We start from the raw sequence: 24,563 nt of genomic DNA, 5'->3' as shown, positions 1-24,563 counted from the left end.
TTCTATCTCTCCCCAGCTCCTAGTCTAGGGCTACGGTTTCATCTGAGAGAGGCAGGCTAGGCTGCCAGTGTCTCCCATCCCTCCACTCCCAACCCTGCAATGCAGAAGCACAAATCTGGGCAGGTGCTGCTGAGAGGACTACATCCCCTTCCCCCACTTCTTTTCTACTTGCAGGGCAGGGCTTGGCCCCAGGAGCAACAGGTTGAGAACACTAGGGCTCCAATCACCAAGTGAGCAATCCAAGCTCACTCATCAGGCAAAGATTCCACACTGAGAGAAGCAAGCTAAAAAACCATGCAGTGCCTGCTTGTAGAGAGGGGCTGTCACTCAGGGAGAAGAGGGCTACTGTTCCCATCCAAAGATCTGATGTAATGGCACAGAGGTTCTGCCCAGGAGAAGAGGCAAGCCCTAATGACAGAGAGCTCTATGATGCCGCCTGAATCGACTGGTTTTATTTGGGACATAGCAGGGAGAAGTTCATGCCTAAGGACACTGTCAAAAACAATGGAGATTCCGGTTGCAAGCAAATAATTACATGCGCCTAGTAGCTTCATGATGTAAGTATCATGATGTATCATACGAATTATAAAATGATGGACCAGCCATAAATTTAACAAAGCCTAAGAGACATCCAAGAAGAGTGTTCCTGGGATCACACTCATCCCTGAGGGTCCTAAAGATTGAGAACATATCCTAGGCTGTACCCACTCAGGAGTAACCAGAGTGGGACTTGGGGCAGACATGAAAATTCCCCAAGTCATACATAGATCCATCAGCAAAATGTGGAAGTCTTACTGACTTAAAAGGCTTAAGCACAACCTTTGACCAAAACACTGGCTAAACAATAAGCCACTCTAACCTAGAAGCAAGTCAGGAAGTTGGGCTTAAAAATAAAATCATATTCATCCCTCATGGTCTGGAAGACTTTGTGCCTAGCTAGTGCTGCACCCTCCCTGGAGAGACTGGAGAGAAGACCTCTGAACTACTGGACCCTGCCTAAAAGTGGGTGGAAACTGTAAACTCCCTGAAGTGCGAAAGCAGTCTACAAACCACACACACACATCTATGTAGCTAGGGTGGCTTAAGCACAAACTGTGATCAATAAATGGTTTATAAAGACCCACAGAAAACCCTTAAGAATTCAGGCCAAAAATAAAAACAAGAAAAAAAAAAATCTAAGCAAGAAAGTCGTAGAGGACATAATGTGGGGAAAATAGACTTTACAGAATTAGTCCAGCCAAGTCACTAAACAGATAAATAAATGACCTAACAACAACTTCAACAAACTTCCTCCAAAAAGGAAGGGGTAAGGAGTGTCAGTATTCAGAGGTGCTACAATATTTTACCTAAAATGTGCAGCTTTCAACAAAAAAATGATGAAACACCCAAAAAACAGAAAAAACAAAACCCAGAAAAGTACGACCCATACACAGGAAAAAAAACAGGCAACAGAAACTTACAGGTGCCCAGAAGTTATATTTAACAAGACTTGAAAGCGGCCGTTTTAAGTATATTCAGAGAACAAAAGGAAGCCATGCTTACAGAAGTGAAGGAAGGTATGATGACAATGTCTTATCAAACAGAGAATATCAACAAAAAGATAGAAAATGCAACAAAGTACCACATGGGAATTCTAGAGTTAAAAAGTACAGTAACTGAAATGAAGAATTCAGTAGAGCGGTTCCGCAGATTTGAACTGGAAACTTATTAACAGATGAATAGAGACTATATAATCCAAAGAAAAGAAAGAAAAAAGAAGAAAGAAAATAAAAAGAGCTTCAGAAAGGTGGGACACCATTAACTGTAGAACATAGGCACACTGAAATTATCAGAAGGAAAGGAGAGAGAACGGAACAGAAATATACTCAAAGAAATAATGGCTGAGAATATTCCAAATTTGATTTTTAAAAAACCTACTAATCTATATTTCTAAGAAGCTCCATGAACTCCAAGTAGGATGAATTCAAAGAGAACCACACCCAAACTCATCAAAATGTTAAAAGCCAAAGATAAATTGTTGAAATCAACCAGAGGAAAACAACTTGTTCCACTGTGGAACATAAAATTAACAGCTGACTTCTCATCAAAAACAATGGAGGCCAGAGCGCTTAAAGAAAAATCAGGAAAAGACATATAAGTTTTGACTGTGGGAGAGAGAAAGTCCCAGAAAATACATTTGGAAAGGGTCTTCGTAGGTCACAGAAATCCTCTGGCAAAGAGAGGAAGAACGCAGAATTACCTCAGGAAGGTAGTGCTGAGAGAAAATATGAAGAGAATACTGATCTCAGGTGTTAAAAGGTATTACCTAAAACTTACCTTTTCACTACAGTCAATTTTTAAAAAATCTCTCATCTACATGATTTGAAAGTTTATGAGAAGTTAACAACTCTTTCATCTCACAGATTGTTGAGATACATTTCTCAACCAAACCTGTCATCAACGCATTTTGTATTTAAGTTGATGTATGAAATTTATATAGACTCATTTGTTAATATTCAGAAAGATGTGACTAAATTATTAACTGCTTATAAGCATGTACCATGTGGGTGATAATAAAGGCAAAAGTTAGGTGAGATTAATTACACCACACAACCAGAGAATTTACTCATTCATATTTTTTAATTAAAAATTTAAGATTTCAATGTTTGTAAAAAAAAAAAGTGGGCAGTCAGGAGAAACGCTAGAAGACTCCTCGAACACTGATTATTGATGCTACAAAAAAGTAAGAAATATACTCTGGTTTCTCTTCAGATCATATAAATCTTTCACCTTTTACTAAAGATTTCCCTGGAGAGGAACAATTCTGAATCTTTCCCCAATTTTTTGAGGCCTTGCTCTCGCAAGGCTTATAAGCATGTACAAAAAGCAGATGATGTTTTACTTTTCAAAAATATATCATTGTTGGTAGTTTTCTTTATGTTTAAAAAAAAAAGAAGTAAGAAATATATAAGGTGAGATTTTGAGGGTACATTATGAAAACTCTGGTACAGAAATAATGCAAATGAAATCCACAAAGACCATTTATTTATACCACAGCGGTAAGCTTGCTTCGTCTCTCAGAAAACGTTGCATTGGGTTTTTTTTTTTTTTTTTTTGCTGCTTTCTGTGTATTTTAAATGTGCTTTTACTGTAGAGTACTGTTTATCTTTTACAGTTGAAGCAAATTTACTAATTAGGTACTGGTGATTTAGATAAAGACATCTGTGAAAGAAAGGGGTATGGGGCACCATGAAGCTGAGATAATGAGCTAGCTCAAAAAACTCAGAGTGCCCTGGATACACCTACACCTACCACTTCCTACTGGAAGCCTAGTTGTTATAATCAGATTTGAACAGAAATTACTGACAGAAGAAAACGGCTAATTTACAAAGACAATAAGTGGTGGTGGTAGCAGCCCTATCAGACCCTGAAGGGAAGTGGCCCAGAGGAGTCTAAATCCTGGTGAGCCATTTGGTAACAGAAGGAACTTTTGTAACCCAACATTTTACAGCACACTCAAAAGCCAAATAGTTAAATTACAACTATAAAACGAAACAAAACAAAAGTACTTCCATGAGGAAATGAATGCTTATGATGGCATGGAGAAAATGTTTTCTCTTGAATAATGGATATCAACTATATTCAATCAGTTCTTGTCCAGCTTAGGGAAGATAACAGCCACAGAACCTTTAATCAGTTTTCCTAACAATCCTGAAGAATAGGTAGACTGTATTATCCAAGTTATATCACTAAGCTTAAAAGTAACCCACTCCAAGTCATGTAGCTACTAAACCAGGATCTACAGACATCTTAAGGCTATACTGAAGATTCTTTGAGAATGGAACTATCTGACTCATCTTGTTGACTCCTCACGATATAAACTCCTGATAAAAAGGAGACCCTCAGAAGTTAGTGGAGGCAAGAACAAATACAAAGTCAGAGGCAGGACAAGATTTACTGCCCTCATAGCACAAGCGCACTCCACCCCCAGTGTTTCTCAATGCAGCGCCCACCTGTACTAAAATTATCCAGAAACTAATTTCAAGTACAATGCAGCAGCTCTCCCCCTCTCCCAACACCCACCAGATAGCTAAATCTGAGTATTTGGAGGTAGGGTCTGGGAATCTGTATTTTGAAGTTTCCCAACTGTAAGAAATGCTGCCATATTGTGGCAAACCCTAACCTCAGCATCGTGTCACATCAATATATAGTTCTTCCTCTTACTTCCATTTATGATATGCTTGGCAAAGTAAAGAGATGCTTGAAAAATCACGATGAGAAGCTCAAACACCCTGTGAGGGAGACACAGAGTGACCTAGTGCTACAAAATGATGATATCTGAATTTTGCCACTGCTTTCTTCTGAAAGCTGTCTTCTGTTTCTCCATATGGAGAAAAGCTGAAGTATTACCATCACCATCTGGAGTTTTAAACAGTAAAGCATCACTGGAGATTTACAGTGTCCCTAGCTTATAAGATCTGAATTCACTTAAAAATTCACTGAGTATAATTGTCTTTTACAAGCCCTGAACCCAAACAACCTGCAAGAGCAGGAGGAAAGATAAACTTATTGGCATGTTTCTAGCCCCCCGTGGGCACCATCACATATCCAAACTCATTAATTATGTGGAACTCAGAGGTTTCAAACAGAAGCTTCAAACTGAAAAGGTCAGAGGCATAACAGGCTTCAGAAAAACTAATGGGGACAGATCAGCTATTGGTACATCTCTGACTACCGCTAATAGTAATACCAAACAAACTTACAGTCTTTTATAGTGTATACACTACACTTCCAATATCTTGATTAATTTGATAGTCTCTCTAAAATCTTGTGAAGGGTCCAGCACCCTTTGCACACTTCTATTAAGAGGGCTTTTTATCTCTCTGCTGCATCATTTGACTTCTCTTCCCTGGTGAGTTTCTGGGAGGCAGAGACAGTATATTCTCTTCTGTATCCTTAGCATCTAGCATGGTGTCTCACTCACGAAGGCACTCACAGATGCAGGAATCCTTTTTGTAACTACATTCTAGAGATAAGACAATTGAGGTTCAGAGAGGTCAAGACATTTATCCTGGAGAGATGCCCTGGGAAGAAAGCAGGCACTTGGCCCTCAAATGTAAGGGGGGCTGTTGCGTGGAAAAGGGATTAGAGTAATTTCACATGCCTTCACTATACAAATCTAGATGGAAGTTAGTGGGAGAAAGATTTTAGCTCATGTAAGTTAAGAAGTTTCTAACCATGAGAAATATCTAAATAGGAAATGTGTCCTTTAAAAAGGCAAGTTGCCCAACATGGGAGAGTATAGGAGAGACTGTACAGAAAGGGTTTTATGCATCAGCTGGAGGATCAGCCACATAACCTGTAGAGTCCCATCCAACCAGGAGACTCCATGAGTCTATCCCTTGAAAAAACTTAGACAGATGGTCACTGGTAGAAAGGATGAGGCTCTCACAGCCTTATATCACTGTTCCCATTGCACCACACTGGATGCCTTTGAAAAACATTCATCTAACAGGTTCTGACAATTCAAAAAGCATCCTATCAGAAATGGGTGTTGAATTTTGTCAAAAGCTTTTTCTGCATCTACTGAGATGATTAGATAAAAACTCTCCAGAAAATGGGCATAGAGGGAACCTACCTCAACATAATAAAGGCCATATATGACAAACCCACAGCAAACGTCATATTCAATGGTGAAAAACTGAAAGCATTTACACCAAGAGCAGGAACAAGACAAGGATGTCCACTCTCGCCACTCTTATTCAACAGTTTTGGAAGTCCTAGCCGTGGCAATCAGAGAAGAAAAAGGAATAAAAGGAGCACAAATTGGAAAAGAAGAAGTAAAACTGTCACTGTTTGCAGATGACATGATACTATACATAGAAAATCCTAAAGATGACATCAGAAAACTACTAGAACTAATCAATGAATTTGGTAAGGTTGCAGGATACCAAATTAATGCACAGAAATCTCTGGCATTCCTATACACTAATGATGAAAAATCAGAAAGAGAAATCAAGGAAACAATCCCATTTACCACTGCAACAAAAAGAACAAAATACCTAGGAATAAATCTAAGTAGGCAAAAGACTTGTACTTAGAAAACTATAAAACACTGATGAAAGAAATCAAAAATGACATATAAACAGATGGAGAAATATACCATGTTCTTGGATTGGAAGAATCAGTAATGTGAAAATGACTTTACTACCCAAAGCAATCTACAGATTCAATGCAATCCCTATCAAACTACCAATGGCATTCTTCACAGAATTAGAAAAAAATTTTTACTATTTGTATGGAAACACAAAAGACCCCGAACAGCCAAAGCAATCTTGAGAAAGAAAAACGGAGCTGGAGGAATCAGGCTCCCCAACTTCAAACTATACTTCAAAGCTACAGTAATCAAGACAGTATGGTATTGGCACAAAAACAGAAATATAGATCAATGGTACAGGACAGAGAGCCCAGAGGTAAACCCACGCACATATGGTCACCTAATTTACGACAAAGGAGGCAAGAACATACAATGGAGAAAAGACAGCCTCTTCAATAAATGGTGCTAGGAAAACTGGACAGGTACATGTAAAAGAGTGAAATTAGAACACTACCTAATACCATACACAAAAATAAACTCCAAATGGATTAAAGACCTAAATGTAAGACCAGACACTATAAAACTCTTAGAGGAAAACATAGGAAAAACACTCTTTGACATAAACCACAGTAAGGTCTTTTTTGACCCACCTCCTACAGTAATGAAAATACAAACAAAAATAAACAATTGGGACCTAATTAAACTTAAAAGCTTTTGCACAGCAAAGGAAACCATAAACAAGACGAAAACACAACCCTCAGAATGGGAGAAAATATTTGCAAATGAAACAACGGACAAAGGATTAATCTCCAAAATATACAAACAGCTCCTGCAGCTCAATATCAAAAAAACGAACAATTAAAAATTTTAAAAATGGGCAGAAGACCTAAATAGACATTTCACCAAAGAAGATATACAGATAGCCAAGAGGCACATGAAAAGATGCTCAACATCCCTAATTATTAGATAACTGCAAGTCAAAACTACAGTGAGGTATCACCTCACACCAGTCAGAATGGCCATCAGCAAAAAATCTACACACAATAAATGCTAGAGAGGGTGTGGAGAAAAGGGAACCCTTTTGCACTGTTGGTGGGAACATAAATTGATACAGCCAATAAGGAGAACAGTATGGGGGTTCCTTAAAAAACTAAAAATAGAACTACCGTATGATCCAGCAATCCCACTACTGGGCATATACCCTGAGAAAACCATAATTCAAAAAGACACATGTACCCCAATGTTCACTGCAGCACTATTTACAATAGCCAGGACATGGAAACAACCTAAATGTCCAATGACAGATGAATGGATAAAGAAGATGGGGTACATATATACAACGGAATATTACTCAGCCATAAAAAGGAACGAAATTGGGTCATTTGTAGAGATGTGGACAGACCTAGAGTCTGTCATACAGAGTGAAGTAATCCAGAAAAGAGAAAAACAAATATCATATATTAACACATATATGTGGAATCTAGAAAAATGGTACCGGTGAACCTATTTGTAGGGCAGGAATAGAGACGTAGATGTAGACATAGAGAACGGACATGTGGACACGGGGAGTAAGGGGAGGGTGGGACAAATTGGGAGATTAGGTTTGACATAAATATGCTACTATGTGTAAAACAGATAGCTAGTGGGAAACTGCTGTATAGCACAGGGAGCTCAGCTCGGTGCTCTGTGATGACCTAGATGGGGGGATGGGGTGGAGAGGGGGAGGGAGGTCCAAAAGGGAGGGGATATAGGTATACATATAGCTGATTCACTTCACTGTACAGCAGAAACGAATACAACATTGTAAAGCAATTTTACTCCAATTAAAAAAAAAAAAAAGTATCCTATCAGACTTAGTTCCAGCGCGAGATGGAGTAAGAAGGACTGATTTATCCCCCTGCCTGAAATTAACGAACAAACCATATGATATGTAAGTATGCCTGTGCACATGTGTGTGCATATGTGCGTACGTGTGTATAAGAAACAACAGTTTTCAAGACTGGTTATCAGGAAATGAGACACTGATCCCTGACTGGCAGGATACAAATGAGATGGGCCCTACAACTGCCCCAACTTACTGCTTTGAGAGATTTTACAGGCCACAATGCAAAGAGGAAAAACACAGGTGAAGTCTCAGACATTAGAGTCTGACGAGAGCAAGGAGGTTAGAATTTGTAGGGCAGAGTACTGGAGTGGAGAGAGCTGCACAGTTGCACAGAGAGAGAACCATGGAGATCTGTAGAGGGTCCCCTTGACTATTCAGCAGAGAACTGATCAACGCAAGCATGTAAGGAAACTAACCAAGACTGCTGAAAGAATCATCCAAGAAGATTAAAGGGAACAGCATTCAAGACTCACATGGAGAGAGGAAAAGAGTATATTCCCATCAGAAATATTGGAAAACCATAACTGACTCAGCACTGAGTAGAGAACTCAGAGAGTTCTTGCCTCAGGAGTGCGAAACAAGGTGCTTTAACACCTGCTCTGGTCCTCCCCAGCAAATCTTAAATGAAAGACTCAAAAGATGAAAACTGTTTCCAAGTCATTTAGCTGTGTCCCAGAACTCAGGTCCAGAAGTTTTACAGAATATAAAAACAAGCAATAAGATAAAATTCACAACATCTCACAACCAAAAATTATCAAAAATGGAAACAAACAAAAAAATCTATAATACAAAAAACCAACCAGTTAGATCTAACTCAGAATTGACGCATGATATAATTAATTGACAAGAGCATTGAAACAATTGTATTCCATGTGTTCAAGAATAAATGTTAGTTTCATATATAGAGATACAGATATAATGCTAATCAAACTCCCACAGATGAAATCTACAATGTCTGAGATGAATAACATACTGGATGACATTAACAGGAAATATTGCAGGAAATTGCTGAATTTAAAATATAGCAATAGAGACTACTCAAAAATGAAACAGAGAAAAATGAATCTAAAAAAATAAATAAATGAGCACCAGTGAGCTGGGTGACAACTTCAAGTGAGCTAATATAAGGATAACGAGTTTGTGGAGGGTAGGAGAGTGGTGGGGGGCAGAAAAAAGATTTGAAGAATGGTTGAGATTTTTCCAAACTTGAGGAAAACTATAAAGTCACAAATCTGAGAAGCTCAAAAAACCCTAAACATAAGAAATATGAAGAAAACCACACCAAAGCAAATCACAATCAAATTGCTCAAAACCAAGGATCAAGAAAAAAAAACCTTGAGACCTCCCTGGTGGCACAGTGGTTAAGAATTCGCCTGCCAATGCAGAGGACATGGGTTCGAGCCCTGGTCCGGGAAGATCCCACATGCCGCAGAGCAACTAAGCCTGTGCGCCACGACTACTGAGGCTGCGCTCTAGAGCCCACGAGCCACAACAACTGAGCCCGTGTGTCACAACTACTGAAGCCTGCGCACCTAGAGCCTGTGCTCTGCAACAAGAGAAGCCACCACAACAAGAAGCCCGCGCACCACAACGAAGGGTAGCCCCTGCTCGCTGCAACTAGAGAAAGCCCGAGCACAGCAACAAAGACCCAACACAACCAAAGATAAATAAATAAATAAATTTATTATAAATAAATCTGTGAGTCTGTTTCTGTTTAAAAAAAGAAAGAAAGAAAAAATCTTAAAAGTGGGCCAGAGGAAAAAAGACATGCTACATACAGAGGATTAAAGGAATAAAGGATTCTGGTTGACAGCATAAACAATATAAAACAAACAACAGCAACATCTTTAAAAGTACTAAAAGTACTAAAAGAAAAAAGTGTCAACCAAAAATTCTATATTCAGTGAAAACACCTTTCAAATGCAAAGGCAACATAAAGACATATTCAGAAATACAAAAACTAAAATAATCCATCACCACAAGAACCACACTAGAAGAAAGGTTAAAGGAAGCTCTTCAGGGAAAAGATAAATGATACCAGATGGAAATCTAGATGTACACAAAAAATGAAGAGCACAGAAAATGCTACATGGTTAAATATATTATATATGTGTATACACATACACATATATAAATGTATGTACACATGGTTAAATAACATATTTTTATATATAAAGTTCAAAGCAAATATCAATGAAATAAAAAGCAGAAAAACAATAGAGAAAAATCAATAAAACAAAAAACAGGTTCTTTGAGAAGATCAATAAAACTGACAACCCTCTAGGCAGGTTAATCAGGAAAAAAGAAAGAGAACATGAATTACCAATATTAGGAATGAGAGAGGTGATATCACTACATATTCTACAAATTTTAAAGGACTAATAAGTGAAGTTTATCCCAGGAATATAGGGCTAGATTAACATTCCAAAAATCAATCACCATATAAGAAGCTAAAAAAGGGAAGATAATATAATCATCTCAATAGATGCAGAAAATGCATTTGACAAAACCCAACATCTAAAAACCCTCAGCCAACTAGGAGTGGAAAGGAACGCCCTCAAATTTAAAACTTCATGTACAGGTAAGATCATACTTAATGGTCAATAAAACTGAAGTCATTCTTCCCATGATCAGGAACAAAGCAAGAATATTCACAAGGATGTTCATGCTTAACATTTCTATTCAACACTGTAATGAAGCTTCTAGCCACTGAGATATTTATTATTATATAATAAAATGAGAAAGAGAAGAAAAAGAATTCAAATTAAGAAGGAAGAAAACAGATAACACAATTTTCTGTGTAGAAACTGCAATGTAATCTACCAAAAAGGCTACTAGAACTAATAAGTGAGTTTAGCAAGGTTGTAGGATCTAAGGTCAACATACAAAAATCAACTCTATTTCTATATACTAACCATGAATGATAATACCATTTAAGATGGCCTCAAAAACGTAAAACATTTGGGGATGAATCTGACAAAAGAAACAATACCTGTACAGTGGAAACTATGTCATTGCTGAGAATTTTTAAAAGACCTAAATAAATGGAGACCTAAATAAATACTTTGTTCATAGGTCAGAAGACTCAATACTGTTAAGATCTCTATCACCCCAAATTGACCTATAGACTCAATGCAATCTCAATCAAAATTCTAACAATCTTTTGTGTATGTGCAGAAATTGACAAGCAGATTCTAAAATCCAAATGGAAATATGAAGAACACAGATAGCCAAAACAACTTAGAAAAAGAAGAACAGAGTTGAAGGGCTTACACTATCTGATTTCAAGATTTACTATAAAGCTACAGTAATCAAGGCAGTATGGTACTGGCATCAAATAGACAAAGAGATCAGTGTAACAGAATAGAGAGTCCAGAAGTTAATAAAGATATATAGGACAACACAGTTTTTTCAACAGAGGTGGAGAGACAATTCAGTGAAGAAAGAATAGCTTTCAACCAATGGTGCTATCACAATTGTATATCCATGCACAAAAACAAACAAAAAAACTTCAATCCATATCTTCTGCCATATACAAAAATTAACTTGAACTGTTCATAGATCTAACTCTAATACCTACAACAATAAAACTTCTAAAACTAAACATAAGACAAAATCTTTGTAATACTGGATTAGGTAAAGATTTTTTTAGATACGACATCAGAAGCACAAATTTTAAAAGAAAAAAATGATGAATTAGATCTTCAAAATTAAAATCTGCTGCTGCTCCAAAGACAGTGCTAGGAAAATGAAAAGTCAAACCATAGACAGAGACAAAATATTTACAAAGCATATATCTGATAAAGGACTTGTATCCATATATAAAACAGAACTCAACAAGAAAATGAACAACCCAATAAATGGGCAAAAGATGTGAAAATACACGTCATCAAAGAAAATACAGGCATGGCAAATAAACACATTAAAAGATACTTAGCATCATTAGTCGTTAGGGAAATACAAATTAAAACCACAGTTAAATACCACTGTATACCTATTAGAGTGGCTAAAATTAAAACGCCTGCCATACCAAGTGCTGGTGAGAATGTGGAGCAACAGAAGCTCTCATATACTGCCGCTAGGATGTGAAATGGAACAACCACTTTGCAAATTGGTTTGGGAGTTTCCTGAAAACCTAAGTACAAAACTGCTATACGATTCAGCCACTCCACTCCTTGACTTACCCAGGAGAAAAGAAAGCATATCTCTGTCCACAGAAAAACTTACAGATGAGTATTCACAGAAGCTTTATTTGTAATACCCCCAAACTGGAAGCACCCCAAATATCCATCAACAGGTGCGTATGTATAAACAAACTGTGGTATATCCATACAATGGAATACTATTTGGCAGTATAAAGGAATGAACTATTCATATGTAAATATGGATGAATCCCAATAATTATGCTGATTAAAATAAGTCAGATGACAAAAGAGTACATACTGTATAACCATATTTATATAAAACTCTAGAAAATGCAAATTAATCATAACAAGGGAAAGAACATCAGTGGTTGCCTGGAAAGATAATCCAGAGGTGAAAGGGAGTGATTACCAAGGGGCCTGAGAAAAATCTGAGGGGCAATGGATACTCTCACTTTCTGTATTTCATGAATGGTTCTGTGGATGTATACATATGTCAAACCTTTGCAAACTGTACACTTTAAATAGGTGCACTCATTGTATGTCAACTGTACCTCAATAAAACTGTTAAAAATAGGACATCCCATCAAAGTCAAAGAGCCAAGACTAATATGCTGTTATCTATCCCCTTACTGCTTCAAATAAAGTTAGGAGTAGTAATAGTAGCAGCAAAAGCAGCACCAGCAGCAGCTAATATCTGAGGAGTTATTGTGCATCAGGCATCCTTTGAAGCACTTTATATGAGTTAACTCATTTATCACTCAGGACTGCCCTGTTGTTTTATGAAGCAGGTGCTATTATCACACTTCACAGATGAAGACTGGCTTATGTCACTTAGCGTTATATCTTCCGGGTTCATCCACGTTGTGGCATGTGTCAGAATGCCCTTCCTTTTTAACGCTGGATAATATTCTGTTGTACCTATATACCACGTTTTGTTTATCTGTCCATCTTTCCATGGACCTTTCGGTTGTTTCCACCTCTTGGCTACTGTGAATTGTACTGCTGTGAATATGGGTGTACCTGACTTTCAGTTCTTTTGGGAATTTACTCAGAAGAGGACTTGCTGGATCACATGGTAATTTTATGTTTAAATTTTTGAGGAATAACCTTACCCTCTCATTCTTAAATTGTAGTTCACAGAGTGGACTTCCTAGAAGGCAAATCTGACCATGTTATTCTGAGGGATAAAATTCACTAACGGTTCCCTAACTGACTTTAGGGTGAAATTCAGATTCCTCAGCATAGCGAGTCTTTCCCAGAAAATTCCATCTTACCCTGAGACCCTTACCCAAGGACTTCACTCCTTCCTCTAAGGTTCCAAAGCACCTTTTACATATAGTATCTCTATTAGCACATCAGTCAACTCTATATTAATGGTTCTACCTCTCCCAGGAGGCTGTAAGCTACTTGACAACAGGATTCATATTTTTATTCTTTCATAGTGCTTAGAACATTAGCAGAAACTTAATACATATATGAATGAATGCCAGTTCAGCTACCCAAAGAATACAAATATTGCCATTTTGTAAAGTAAGCAATGTAACAGAGGAGACAGAATATAGGTTAAACATATATGTGCGTGTGTGTATATAATACACATAGGTTAGACACACATACATATATGTGTAATGAGAAAACCTCTTTTTTTACGTGTAACATGTAGTCATTCACATGTTAGTTTCCATTTTCATTCTTAAGCTCCTTATGATGCAGTCTGGGGGCCCTGCTAAGCACAGTGGGGGAAAAGAGGCCAATGATACACAGCCCCCTTGAATGACAGACACAGTACCAGATACAGGCTAATATCTAGGGTGTCTCTCTGCTGAGGAGTATCATGCATCTGTGCATGGACTGGGCCTTTGATTTTATGAACACGCCACACAAGAAATATGTTCTTCCATGTGGGACTAGGAATCTGGGATGACGATGACTTCTTGATTAAAGTTTTAACAAGCTTCTGCTTTATACTCATACACAGAGCAAAAATGGTTTCACTGTCTAATAATAAGATATTAGAAGAGTACTTCAGCATGCAGCTAAACCTGATAAAAGATTATGGATAATGGTTTTCCTGAAGCAACAATTCAAACTAAGATAAATGACAGTTTCCAACTGTGCACACTAGACGACTGCGGGATTTTTTTTCCTTTAATTCTGTGAATCTTTCTGGTAAAGAAAAAAACGTCAGATTTTCCAAAAAGATTCTGGCTTTCCACACTGCACTGCCACAGGAAAAATAATTGTCACAAACCACACTGCTCGGCTTTCTACTGATGAGCTGGGCCTAAAAGGGGAGTCGTGCCCTAGGCCCATGCCAGGTCGCTATAAAGGAGTGACCTCTCTCACAAGATATAAGTAAACAAAACAAGCTTCTTCCAGGCCAAATGCATTCTCCGTGGACCCTAAATGAGCAAGCCTTGGGACACTTCAACCTGCACAATTAGGAACATTACAGATCAGCAGAATCTCTGGGCTTAGCACTTTACCTACATTAGAAACAAGTGTTTTGATAGGAGTAAGAATCATGGCAGCAGGAAATAAACTGATAAACAAAAGTATATCAAGGCCACAGAATCAATTTCCGAATATAGAGAAAAATTATAGCCTGGTCAGTTAGGTCTCAGAATTAAAGAAAATATACTGGTGCCAGAAGTGGAATTCTTGCATCAAACTTGAAAAGCCTAAAATTCAGTTTTTCAATTCCAGTAAAATCTAAAAGCTATGGTAACCAAGAACCTCAAATGAACTTCGAAGTTCCTTAGACCTGAATCATGTAATCAGGTTGGATTTGCATAGCCTAATTTCTTAAATGGGGCCATGCACACAGCCTTGAAACAGCACTTTTAAAACCGATCTCAGAAGTGGACCTCCTTCACATAGCAAATTGGAAGCACAACAAAGGGCATTCATTATCTGAGTTACATGAGGGTAAGTAAAGTGGTCTGTTTAAGCCACCAGAGAGACCTGACCACTGTGCTTGTGGTTAGGGAACATTTAACTTATGAGTGCAATGTAATACAATCATATGTATTTGCTAACTATATACATGACGAGGTTCTAAGGAAGTCAAGATCTAACAGGGTCCATCCTCAAATTGTACATGTTTAACAGCCCAAGTGAGAATATGTTCTACTCCAGGGTTCCTAAATTACTCAAGGTAGAGTTTCTCTAGAAAGAAATATCTGACATGAAACAGGACCAAGAAGGGTGAAGCTCAAATAATCAAATGCATGACATGTGGCAATCAATTAAGCCGAAGCAAAATTCAGTATCGCTGATTATGAAAAACAAACTGAAGTGTAAGGGAAATTGTAGGAGGAAAAGAAAAAAAGAACAAAGAGGTAGAGGTGGTGATAAGAACGTCAAGAAGCAGGCACAGCAACTGGAAAGAGCAAAGATGACCATGAGGGGAAGAAAGAGGACAAGACAACAAGAATAGTCCAGAATCTAGGGACAGACCCTTCTTGACCCATCTCAGAGGCCCTGAGGGCAGCCCTGAATCACAGAACATTCAGAATTGAGATGCCCAGAGATAAAGATCTGCTGAATTATCTTTGTACACTCTATTTAACACAATGGGGACAGCATGCATAAAAGCCACATGCTTCCAAGAGGACAAATGTGAAAATATGTCTCTCCAGGTCTCACCCTATATTTGGAATGTAAAGAGTAAATACATGTGATGGGTATGTGTGAGATCATATATGTCTATGGGGTTACTTTATCACCTCTTGTGTTGGGACAGGATTTCGATTATCAGTAGCAAGTGGAAAAGACTTATGTATAGGCTGTGCTTTATATCTTAGGGGTAAGGATTTAGGGTTAAGTTCTAACAGCTGTAAAGTAAATGTTTGCTGCCAATGATAACTCTCACTCTCCTCTGACTGAAACATATGTATAGAGTATATTCTCCAAGAAAGTGAACAATTTTCCACATCAGTAGATGACTGAAATGAAACATTTAAATTTAAGCTTCTGTTCATAAACACACCAAGTTCACAAATGAGACTGTCTGTGTAGCACAAACTCAGTATAACACAGTAGGATAAAGGTAGATCAGAGAATGCTCTAAGGTTCCACCAGCTTACCAATGTTTTGTGTGCATTTGTCCTTCAATTACACAGCTTTCAAATACACAAAGGACAACAAACAGCCCTAGAGAGAGGTGAGATCTGAAATTACTAAATTAAACCATAGAGGATAGGTACTGAGATTACAAACACGTTCTGCATAGCCCCAAGAGGTACACTCAGAACCAAGAGATGAGAACTAGAAGGTATCTTCAGCTCTGCTTCTGAGTACTGAATAATGTGATGGACTAGCTGAGAATAATAGTTATAGTGATCTCACTGAATTCTCATAACAGCCTAATGAGATTACAATAAAGAAATTGAGGATCAGAGAGGGTTTTGCCCAAGGTAACAGAGCACATGTGTTGCAGTCAGGATACAGAGACCTACCAAAAGCCAAGGTTCTTTCTGTCATTCTAGCTGTACTCACAAGTTTCTGGTCTTCAGGGTGGGTCAAACGGTTGACCGACCACTGGTCAGCAGTAGGGGGGCTTTATATGTCAAATCGTTATACACACATGTTGCCTAAAAGTCCCTTGTTACCCTGACATGCTACAATTCTCTTACCAAAGCACACTGCTTGCATTTCCTTTCAACACTTACTACTTTGTTAAGGCAAAACCCTACAGCAGCTTTCTCTAGCCTTCTCTGGCTCTTAATTAAGTCTCTCCTATATAGGAAGCAGGATTCTATTTTTTATGTCATTATTCATTTTAACAGTATAAGATTAGCCTTAGACATCAGGAAGAGAGGGACAAATGAGGAAGATCCAAGTGACTTGAGCTGCCCATCTATGAGACATCTGAAGCTGGGAGGGGGAAAAAAAAAGATGCAGATCTTCCTACATAAATAAAACTTTCCATTCACACACACACACACAAAAAAAACTGGAATGAAGACACAAACAGGGTGGACCATATAACTGAACACAGGGAAGATTAAACTCACTGCATTCTTTCCTTCTTATGACAGAGCTAAATGACCATGAAAGTTTACCAGGGTAAGAAAAGATAAGAGGAAAATAAAGTGAGCTATGGGTTTCCTTAGGAATAGCAATTGTTCCTGCTGCATCTGGCAGCAATTTAGAGCATAGGAAAGTTCATGAAAAAGTGCTAGCATCACAGGCAATGTGGAGAAAACATTTAAATTAAGACACCATAAAAATACATTCACGTCTATCATGCCCTACTGAAAACTTCAGCACACATTCTAAGGAAATGAAGATAACTAATTTAAAGGTGTGAAAAGAAGTATGATCCTATAGAAAGGGCACAAGCATGGGGATTGGGAGACCTGGAATCCAGGCCCTACTGAGTGGCCCTGAGTGAGCCCCTTTACTCCAAAATAAAAAGGTGTAAATTCTCAAATAATACAATTCTAAACTTTACTTAAAATCTGAAATTTACAAATTGGATGAAACCAGCACATGTTATTCTAAACAGTCACACTCATTTTAAAAGTCAAATTTATCATTATGATTATCAAGATTCAACCTTGATCAATCTCATAATTAGTTGGTCTCACAGCATCTTAAATATCTTCATGAAAAGAGGTTCACTTAGTTTAGTTGTTAAAAAAAATTTTTTTTTCTGAGCCACAAAATCCTTAAAAAATTTCCCTACGCATAGAATGTAGCTGATTTTCATTTGGCAAAGGATCAGAAATTCTGGACACACCCAGGCTACCTCCACATTTCATCTGGGTTGAGTCTTCTTTTAAGAGCTTGAGGTTCCTGCCAATGTCTAATGTATACACACCTTGAAGGATTTAGTAAAGACTGCTGGGCTGTCTTCTGTCCCAGTCCTAAGCGATTTCTAAGGGCAGGATAAAGTAACTGGCTTCGTTCAGGTCAGAGCAAGAGCCAGGATTAACAAAAGGATAATCAAGTGACATAACCAGCTGACTGCAAGGCATTAACAGATTCAAGAGCATTTGGAACACTGCAAGGGGGAAGTGTCTAAATTTAGTTTAATAGGATTTTCTGCAGCATATACCCTCTCTTTCTAATTTATTTTTTTCTAATATTTTCAAAGTCACAGAACCAGTAACACACTGTTTTAAATACTAAAGATTTTTAAATGTGTTTAATATCTGTCAGGGCTAGCTACCTTATGATCCTTCTTTATATTTTTTCAAGCTATACTTGATTATTTCTCCATAAAAAATTCATGATAATTTTACAGTAGCATTTTTTACAAGTATCACGTTACATTTACAGTTTAATTGAGGTAAAACTGATACCTTTATGATGTTGAGTCTCCTCATCTAAAAAAGAACATGGTACGCCTTTCTATTTCTTACGCCTCCTTCTAAGGAAGAATTTTACTTTATTTTTTTAAATTTAAGATCAAAAAATTTATTCCTAGTCATTTTTTTTTTAAATGCTACTGCAAATGAGGTCTTTTCTTCCACTCTATCTTCTAACTGGTGGTTGTTTTTAATCTATGTAAGCTATTTCTGTATGTTAATATTTCTGTACGTTAAAATGAATGTGCTTATTGTTTATCATGTTATTCTATTTGATCCCATAGAACTTTCTAGGTACACAGTCACATCATCTGATAATAGTGATGATTTTACTGTCTCTTCCAGTTTCTATACTCCTACTCTTTTTTCCTTGTTGAACTGTGTTGATGACAAAGTACCTCCAGAATAAAGCTAAGCAACAGTCTTATTCCTGACTCTAATGGGAGTATTTTAAAATTTTGGCATGATGCTGGTTGATGAGACTGAGGCAGATTAAGGGAGCATTAATCTATTCCTATAAGGAATGACTGGAATGAATACTCAATTGTATCAAATGCCTTTATCACTTCTGGAAATAATTATATACGTCTCCTTGCACCTAATATGGCAAAATGTGTTAGCAGTCTCCCTAATAGTAAGCCATCATCGAGCTTGAATAAGACCCTGGAATAAGACCAACTGGATTTCTCCCCCTACATTTTGTTATTTAAAAAACTTGAAAACAACAGTGCAAGGATAATCTATATATGTACTATCTCGATTTTTTAAATTAACAATTTTGTACATTTGTTTATTATGTGTATATACATATTACATACAGATTTATATATTTTTTTGCTTAACCATGTGAAAGCAAATTCCAACTTTATGACACTTCATCCCCAAATATTTTATTAAGCAACTCCTAAGAATAAGTACATTGTCTCAAATAACCACATGCCAATACCACACTTTGAAAAAATAATTTCCTAATATCCATATCTTATCCATATGTGATTTGCTTAGATCTTCAGAACATCTTTTAAACTCACTTTTCCAGAACATCAATCATGGTTCATGAACGACATTTAGTTTTTACATCCTTCTAGTCTTTCAGTTCTGAAATGTTTCCCCTACCCCTTCTTCCTCTTCTTCCATGACACTGATATTTCAACAGACCAGGTCAACTGTTCTGGAGAATGTTACAAACTTCAGATTCATCCAATTGTTTTCTGATGGCGTCACTTAACTTGGTCCTCTATGTATTTTTTGAAATCTCAAAGATAGGTGCAAAGGCTTAATTAGGTTCAGGTTAATTATTTTGCTGAAGACTGCTTCCTAAGGTGAGGATATGTGCTTCAGGTTACATCACATCAGGAGGCATACATGTCAGGTTGTCCCACTATTATCAATGCTCAGTTTGATCACTTGGTTAAAGTGGTCACCTCCAGGTTTCCCCTTGATAAAGACAGATTTCCACCTTTTCAATTAGGAAGAATTTTGTGGTGTGACAACCTAGTACCATACAAACATATTAATGACTCTAACATCATTTATCAAAATCATTTTTTAATTGGGGGTTACAGAATTGTGATTTTCTAACTCTATCATTCCTTATACATTTACTAGGTGTCATTCTTCTGTAAAAAGCAAGCTATTTTTTGCTTCATTTAATTCTTTGCTTTCTTCCCTTAATTTAAGTATGTCTGATAGTAGGTTCAGACATAATCCTGCTTTTTAAAAATGTTGGTCTGCCTTTACTTGGTATACCATCACAGACGTAATCATATTAAAATGAGGTCATACTGGATTAGGGTGGACCCTTAATCCAATATGACTGATGGTCTTATAAAAAGAGAAGAAACAAGGAAACAGAAACATAGGGAAAACACCTTGTGATGACAGAGGCACAGATGGAGTGATGTATCTACAAGACAAGGAACACCAACGATTGCCAGGAGTACCAGAAGCTAGGAGAAACATGGAACAGATTCTCCCCTAGAGCCTTCACACAGACCATGGCACTGCCAACACCTTGATTTTGGACTTCTAGTCTCCAGAACTGTGAGAGAAAAAACTTCTATTGTTCTAAGCCACTTAGTGTGTGGTTATTTGTTACAGCAGCCCTGGGATACACACTGCTTTGGTCTTAATTCTGTCATATTTTAGGTAATATTTTGTCTTTAAGCATTTACATGTTTTTCAACATTTGGATATTTTCCTTTGTACTGTTAGGACATGTATATGTGAATTTAAAAAGTTATTTGAGTGTCCTGAGTTTCTGAGAGGATGACTCACTTCCAACTTCTCTCCTCAAAGAGAAGATAAAACTCAAGCCCCACCCTCATTCCCCACCTCCTATGGTCTCACCACCCCCTCACCCGGCCGCTATCCCGACTTCTCCCAGGACAGATCAGGTCTTCAGTTACCTCCTCATTTTTGGTCCCTGATATTTCCTTTATTTTCTGGTTATCCCTGATATTCATTAAAACATATAATTGTTATATTTTATCCAGCATTCCTAGGTTTTGTAGCAAGACATTTTTTTTTCAAGTTTTCTGGTCTTATTCCTCTGTGCACAGATTTCTCCTATGTACAGATTGTGTTCATTCAGACCTCAGAGGGGGTCTTCCTTGATGGATTAGACACTCCATTTTCACTGCTTCCCTCTCTGCTTCTGTGGGCCCACGTCAAGGGGAGGGGTTATGAAATGGTGGAACGTTACAGCTCATTTTACCCACGAGGAACGAAGGCCCAACAGGAAAGGACTTGCCCCAAGGGCAGGCACACTGCACATGAGCACAATGAGACACAGCTGCAAGCTCCATCCCTCTCTTTAACCAAGCCTTAGAGATGAGTTCATCTGCCACTCTGCTGGATATGGTTCTAATATGAAAAGCCATTTGCCTAGCATCTTTATACCATATGTTTAAGTCCTCAGAGTTGGATTCAAAATATTAGAATAAGTGTTTTCTTTAGTCTGTGGAACATCTAGGAAACCATATGGCCTTATTGCTGACAAAATTTTAACATGGGCCTTTGTAATATTTAGGAGACCATTCAAATCAAAAGCATAGAATATAGGAAATTTTCCAAAGAAGAAGGGTAAAATAAAGGGAAAAGATGAAAAATTTTTAATGGCAAGTGAATCTGGCTAAAGAACAAAAGATAGACAATAACTGGTAATCTTCAGAAAAACAACAAAGACAGACTCAGAAATGAATACTGGCTAACCTGAGGTAACCTAGCCATCAGGAAACCACAGAAAAAGAGGGCTAAGGGAGAGAGCTCTAACAACGTCACAGTTCTGCTGAGTTTTCAGCTCACAGCTGGCTTTTAGGATATCACTTAAGGAAATTTTAATTAGAGTTCCTGGACTTAAATTTATTCTACTGGGTAAATCATATGTATATGGAAAAACATAATAAAAAAGTCATAAATGCCCAGCAGGTTGAGAGAAATCTGGCCACGTCTTCAAATATGATTGAAAGAATGTGAGATAAATAGCCCATCCTCTGAGTCCAAATGGGTAGACACAATCAATTCAAAACAAACTAATACAAAAAAAATGAAAAAAAAAAACAATAAGTCCCTAACAGATGGATCCTGAACACACAGAGGAGCTCAAGTTCTCTAAATATAATTTTGCCCACGTGTGGGACCATATGTTCTCCTTTGGAGATTGTGGTAGCCAGAACGATTTTCTTCTTTCAGAGAGATCACCAGCAAGTGTGACAATGCAGGGCACTCTCATGCACTCTCACCGGGAGTGTAAATTGATGCATCTATCCCGGGATGCAAATTTGCAATAAGGGTAGAAATTTAACAGGTATATTTTTTGATCCAGCAACATGACCCCTGGGTATTAAGTCTAAAGACATGATTGAATAGGGTTTTCACCATGACATAATTATGACAAATACTGACAATGACCCAAACATTCACCGTTAGATGACTGGCTAAACAAATGATGGTACATGTCATCGATGAAATTCTATGTAACACGTAAAATGGATGGGGCGCTAAACCAGTGGAGCTGGCCTTATTCGAAGAGCCACGTGGTCTTTCCTAGGAGTTTAAGGTCAGGACATAACACAGTGAAACAGGCAAGCACTGCTGGTCAGCCACGTGGGGCCAGTGTTCAGCATGGCAGGAGGGCTAAGGGGCAGGGAGAGCCGCAGGAGACAGACTCAGGCTCTTCTTGCTTGAATGCCAATCTCAGTGAATTTCCTCTTTGGACTGTGTAAACGTGGGGTGGGAGAGACAGGAGAGGACATCCCTGGAGGGTAATACTGAAATTCCTGTCAATCTGGCAAGTATATATTTCGGTGGGTTTTAACTTAGTTTGGAGAAATATAAGATGTGACCATTTGTCTCCTTCACCTTCAATGATACGAAACAGTTTATGCTGGTTACACAGAAGTCTAATAATATCTTCACCAAATGATTGACAGTAAATCCATTAGGATTATATAGATGGAAATATTTCAGGGAATTTTGGCTTTTTTCCCACATGCTATTCTGTAATTTTATTTTTTACAGTTTGCACATGCTATACCTTCAGGAAAAGCATAAAAACTGAATGAAAAAAATTGATGAAACATCTAACTTCTCTTCAAGGTCAGAAACATCTTCCACTGTACTTGTAACCTACACAGAACAGGAGCTTAAAGTATAATTTGGTCCAACTCCTCTACATATGCAGAAACAGTGCCAGAGAGTTTGCTAAATGACCTGCCCAGCATCATTTTATCCATCTAGTTTCATCTTTTATTTCCTTTTCTTCTTTCTCATTTAATACTTATCAACTTTGGCTGATGAAATTTTACCTCTTGGTACTATGTCCTACTACCTTAGTTTATCTAAAGCCTGGGATTCAGAACCATTCCAATACAAACATATTCACACAGATGAAAAAATAAAAATAAAAACTTCCCAAGGACTTTCTGCTGGTTCTCTCCCATTCATGAAGACTTTCCAGATATCGATCTACCTCTTCTGCTCTGTCTCCCTCCCTCCCTCTCTCTCATACACACACACACCTGTGAGCACAAGTCTTCTCTTTCATTAATCCCCTAGAACTGTACACCATTAAGGTTCTTCAACAGGCACACTGCATTCCCCACAGAGATTTCCCCACCTCTCCCCATAACTATTGTCAAATGTTCTATCTTAAGGCTCAATGACCTCAAGGCCTTTGCTTCTCTGTCCAACATAAAGGGTAAAGGCGTATACAGCACAGAGATGAGGCTGTTTTTCAATCCGATTCCATTTCTATGTGGACCAAAAATAGATGCCAGTTCAAACAAAGTTCAAAAATGCCACCAGCTACATTTTACTTTCCTGGGGCCACTGGATACAGAAAAGCTCATGTATTTGTATAGTCCAGAACTTAGAGCAGGTCTGGAAAGCTCTACCTCCAAGGCTGATATGAAGAGCAGTAATCATTGACAATATGGCTTGGATTATTTCATGAGGCAGAAATTCAGAGTCAGAAGGCACCATGCTTTATTAGACCAGACAATGGAAGCCTGGGGAGGTTAAGGTGTTGACCAAAGCCATAAGTGAATAGCTGTGTCTGGAGTTGAGTCCAGGTCTCCAAGTCTTCCTACCCAGGAGTCTATTAAAGTACATAATATTCATCTTTAAGTTTTTCTAGGGGAGTACCTGGTCAAATATATTTAAGGCTGATGACAGAATCCTACACACCAGCTACAGGACAAGATTAGGGGTGAACAGGAGTAAGTAAAGAGAGACAGAATGCAGAGAATGAATATGCTTTTCAAATTCTAATAGCCCATTTCCAGATTCTGGGGATTCAATGCCAATCTGGTATTTCTTTTTCCTTTCAAGCAACCTGATGATGATAGAGCAGATGAGAAGACAAGAAGAATGCAGGAGAAGCAACCCAGGCCACATAGTGAGGAGACGCGGCTTACAACTCCTAGCAGTTTCTGTAACTGCAAAACTGTGGGATATTTAAACCTTCCTTGATTTCACTTCAAGCTCAGTAGTCAAAAAGGCTGTTTGGGAAGCAATGATGGGGATTCCCTGATGAAGTCATTAACAGAAATTATGCACCAGGGGATTTCTAATGAAGTTGCTAATACAAGAACTGTTTATGCCAGATGACTAAAAATGTTGCTTTGAATTCCTCAGGT

At 37.9% G+C, this 24,563-nt stretch overlaps 1 protein-coding gene and 1 non-coding gene across 2 annotated transcripts in view; one reads left to right on the top strand and one right to left on the bottom strand.

The window, feature by feature from the left end:
• SH3GL2 (SH3 domain containing GRB2 like 2, endophilin A1) overlaps positions 1-24,563 on the bottom strand; it is a 196,999-nt gene that overhangs the window by 71,767 nt on the left and 100,669 nt on the right. The window lies entirely within an intron of this gene.
• On the top strand, positions 2,732-2,847 carry LOC137771076 (U5 spliceosomal RNA). The gene has a single exon (XR_011075292.1). It is a non-coding gene; the product is annotated as a U5 spliceosomal RNA (small nuclear RNA).

The sequence above is a fragment of the Eschrichtius robustus genome, chromosome 10 (assembly GCF_028021215.1).
Source record: "Eschrichtius robustus isolate mEscRob2 chromosome 10, mEscRob2.pri, whole genome shotgun sequence".
Classification (NCBI taxonomy): Eukaryota; Metazoa; Chordata; class Mammalia; order Artiodactyla; family Eschrichtiidae; genus Eschrichtius; species Eschrichtius robustus.
This window is presented reverse-complemented; position numbering and strand designations above follow the sequence as displayed.